General features: G+C 33.7%; 1 pseudogene; it reads right to left on the minus strand.

Moving 5' to 3' along the window:
* Nucleotides 1–1178: 1178 nt before the first annotated feature.
* On the minus strand, nucleotides 1179–2767 carry LOC122024474 (annotated as a pseudogene).
* Nucleotides 2768–4806: the final 2039 nt, after the last annotated feature.

Raw genomic sequence — 4806 nt, forward strand, 5'->3', positions numbered from 1 at the left:
TGATCTGTTTGGATTATATTCTATTCAACCATATCTTTCTTTATTCATTTTACATGGTTTTTTTTCTTTGCGTGAATCTTACTAAAGCTTTTTGAGCTTGATCTTCTGGTAGTCACTTAAAATCTCATATCTATGGGAGCCTTTGCTTGGGTGTGTTGGTGTTTAGAGCGTGGTTTGAAAACTTACTGTTTCTGGTGAAATGGTTGAAATGTATGTTCTAGTAACTTATAGAAATTTAGTATCATTTGACACCAATGCTTTGTTATGGTAGATTAGAGGTTGAAGGAGGAAGACGCAACCAAAGGATTATTTTTAGTAATATCCATGTCTAAAGGGAAATTTACAAATGTTATAGTTTTTGCTTGTATACTAGGAAATACTTAATTTGATACTAAACAGTTAAGACAAGCACAACTTCACTCATCTTCTTGAATGTCACCATTCCATTCTTGCCCCAGTCCTCTTCTGTAGCAAACAAAACATGGTTAAGTAAACAATTTGGAGTTGAGTTGGTATTACGGTCAATAGTCAATCGTAGTGTGTCAAATTTATTAATTAGGTGACACAATCAGATGAATTCAGGATGAGTTTCATTGAGACTGAGAAGGCTACAGCTGGTTGGGGTGCCTGTGAGGTTTTAAGTTCGGCCATGGTGAGAAGTGCTTTTGTCTCAAGTGCTGTATAAGGCTGTTGGGCTCAGACCGAAGTTGATGATACTTAGCCGAGGAGGATGGCTTCACTGCCTGTGGTAAGATAAGGGCATGCAGATTATTGGAAGTTGCCAAGGCATAGATTTGATGGTCCGTGGTTTAGGGTTTCATTTGTAGTATAAACCATCTCTATCTTGCTAACAAATCCATCCTTATTCTTATCAAGAACACAAAAGAATTAACTAGTGTCTCAAAAATTCTCAAGTTCTACCAACCGCATCCGGGAATTCTAGCATTGTACTCATGGAAGAACTAAGTTTGAAGTCCCATTGCAAATTATTACTGCTAAAAAGAAAAAAAAAATATATGAACTCTCGAAAGAAAAATCTAAAATAACCTTAAAAATAGCCTGTTATTAAACCAAATTCTTACACTCAGAGTAGAAAAGGATTTCAGACATTCTATTCAAATTCAGTAGAACAACCAAGCCACCCTCATTACAGACGGATCAAATACTATAAACGATTTATATGATTAAGCAACCTGCTCCTGATTGTTCAGACTATTATGGACCTTTGCGAATGTTTCTTCCGTTGTTTTGTAAACCCGTAAACAAAAGATTCCAATTCCATACGTGATAGCTATCAAATTAGCTGGATTCAGCAAACATGTAAATTCATGTTGACAGTTTTGTCGAGTAAAGCTACATGAACAAAACTCAAGTAAAGCTAATCAAGGGTGACATGGATGAAACATTTTGACAGAGAGATACAAAGCACTCCAAGGATCCTGTTTATGAGCTGTTGGCTCCTCTAGAAGATAAACAGGGCACAGAAGGACGATAAACTCATTAAATTTCGTACCCATGTTGTCATCTATGTCACATGCTAAAAAAAGATCGCGAATCTCCTCCTCATTAAAGGAAATTTCAAGCTTCTGAAAACAATGCTTCAGCTCTTCTTGATCAATCGCGCCATTGGAATCTTCATCTACAAAAATGAATTATAAAAGAATGAGCCAAAATGGCAGGCATTTATGCAAAGTAACATTGACTGAATATTTCAGCTCGTTGCAAATTACAATATTCCGCATCAGAAAGGGCTCATCTGTTATCAAAAATACAATTTCAATGATGTCCAAACTATTAAGATCGGTCAGTCCGGTGCACGAATATGCCATTAGTGAAGGGTCCGAAGAAAGAGTTGGACCAATATTACCTTGTATTTTTTTACATGCGGCTATTTTAACAACTCTGACCTCAAGATTACTCTTCTATTCTTGGCCCGTGATAGTTAGTCATAAGCTACTAAACTAAAGCTTGTTTTGATGGGTTTACTGTCAATTACAAGAATCTAAAGTCAAGTTAATCACAGTTTCAGTACTAGATGCTAGCCCAGAACTTCTATTATTGATTTTCCTTGTGTGCCTTGTGAAATGAAGATTCAACTTACCAAACTGCTCGAAAATGGAATTGCAATTCCTGATACTTTCATCAATTTTTGGAAATTCAAAATGATGCTCAAATGACTTCGCTGAAGTTGCATTCAATGCCCTTCGCTGCATTGTGCCTCGACCATCTTCGCACCAAACTTTGATTCCGAACTATTTCGTTTTTTTGGAATGATCTAGTGGTTAACACATGAGATGCTATCATCATAAGATTTAGGAATTGAACCTCGGCATAACCAAAGTAAATGCCTCCCTTGTATTAACCCTGAGACAAATTGACGGGATACTGAAAGTAAGCCTACAATTCTAAACTACTTTGCCTTAGTGAGTGGCTTTTTCCAAGCACGCCGACCATATATGCAGAATCAATAGCATAAGCAAGAACGCTATTTACCTGGAAAAGAATTCAGAACCCTATTTCCCAACCCAACGTGTAGAAGAAAATGAGTAGGTTTTCATAGAAGTTTGCAAAACTGTGAATTCACGAAGAACAAATGATTCACAAAAACCGAAACTATCAAAAGGCCAACCGAAGCATCTCGATCGTCGCAAGTATACTTTCGCAGAAACCGATACTTACGGGGCACAGACAGAAAACGCCAGCACAGAAAATAGAAAGGAAAAAAAAAAACAAACATAGCCCTGGAACAGAACAAAAGAGGGGGTTTTGACTCTGGCCTGATGCTTCCCATGCCCTTCGGCAGTCCATCAAGCGACGCCGACCGATGAGGCCGCTAGGTTCGTTGATCGGAGCGGAGGGTTCCGCTGGGATCGGGATCTCGAAGCAGACTAACTGGAGTATTCATATTAATTATTTTATCTAAAAATTTATCCTTGTCAGTAAAAAAATTTTACATCAATTATTTACTTTTTAGGGAATAGATTTTAATTCCGTAAATTATCATATGATATGATGTAGTAAAAATAGATATCTAAATTTAATAAAATAATTTTTTATTTAAATAAGGAAACTCGTATGAGATTCTAAACTCGTCGTTTCCTGGAGAGAAAGAAACTAGAATTTTCTCCTTATATATATTCTATATATAAAATTAGAATGTATATTTTAAATAAAATAAAATAAAATAAAATGTGATGATTCCACTGAATTTAGCCCAGCCGCGGTCTAATGACTTCCGGACCTGCGGTCGGTTGAACCGTGGTCGGGTCCAGTTTCGAAAGCATTGGTCCCACCACACGTGTGTCAGCCATCAACACCTTTTCTTGTTCACGCCAATGGAAGCTACAGTTGGCCTACCTTGTCATTTGTGAAGCGCAATGATTCCCACTCTCAGCCGGTTTTATTATCTCTAATAATAATAATAATAATATATAAAATAATTTATTATATATATATATATAAATTTTTTACCATAAATAAATTTTTAAACTATCTAATTTTATAATTACCAAACCACGTACCCATTTTTCATTTTATCCGCATCCTCAAATCAATTCGACAAGAGAAACAAATCAATCGATTGATTTTTTTCAATCGAATCAATTTCATTCTATTTGAAAAATCTATAAGTTAATTTTGATAAAAAAATAACTAATGGACCTAAAGATTTCGAAATGATATGAAATCAGTTTCTATATCTTCGTCTAGTTCTTCTAATTTTAAAAATGCTATCAAATATCAATTTGACCGAATATATTAAGAACAATTATTTTTTAAACATGAATTAATTTTTCAGACACATTTGTATTTAAAAAATATTGCTCTCAATATATTTGGTCAAATTGATATTTGATAGCATTTTAATAATCAGGAAAACTATACAGACACATAGGATCTGGTTTTATATAATTCTGAAGTCTCTAGGCCGATCAATTGATTTTATCGAAACCAGCTAACGGATCTAGAGACCTTCAAATGATATGAGAACAACTCTTATGTGTTCATCTAGTTATCCTAGTTGTAAATATACTATCAAATATCAATTTGATGCAACACATTGAGAGCAGTGTTTTTTTTAAAAACTATGACCGAATGAACTTAAATAAAATCAATATAAATTCATTCAGCCAAAAATCGATTAATTGACCTAGAGAGTTTGGAATGAAGTGAAATCAGATTCTATGAGTTATTCTAGTTTTTATGATTATATCTATGCCCTCAAATATCAATTTGACCTAATATATTGAGAGCAATGATTTTTTGAACACGAATTAATTTTTAGACATATTCATGTTTTAAAAAATCATTACTCTCAATATATTTGGTCAAATTAATATTTGATAGTATTTTTACAATCAGTAGAACTAGATGAACACATAGGAACTGGTTTCATATCATTTCTAGATCTTTAGGTCCATTAACCAGTTTTGGCCAAAATCGAATGATAGGCTTAAATACCTCGAAATGACATGAAACTAGTTTTTATTTGTTCGTCTAGTTATTCTGATCGTAAAAATATTATTAAACATTAATTTGATCGAATACATTAAGAGCAATGATTTTTTAAATACAAATTAGTTTTTCAGAAACATTAGTTTTTTAAAAAATTACTGCTCTTAATATATTCAGTCAAATTGATGTTTAATAGTATTTTTACAATTATGGGAACTAGAAAAATACATAAGAACTGATTTCATGTCATTTCAAGATCTCTAGGTCCATCAGCCGATTTTGACTGAAATCGACTGATGATTTTTTTTAAACATGCACATAGAAAAGAAATCAATTCGATTCGAATTGATTTGA

The sequence above is a fragment of the Zingiber officinale genome, chromosome 9B (genome assembly GCF_018446385.1).
Source record: "Zingiber officinale cultivar Zhangliang chromosome 9B, Zo_v1.1, whole genome shotgun sequence".
Lineage (NCBI taxonomy): Eukaryota > Viridiplantae > Streptophyta > Magnoliopsida > Zingiberales > Zingiberaceae > Zingiber > Zingiber officinale.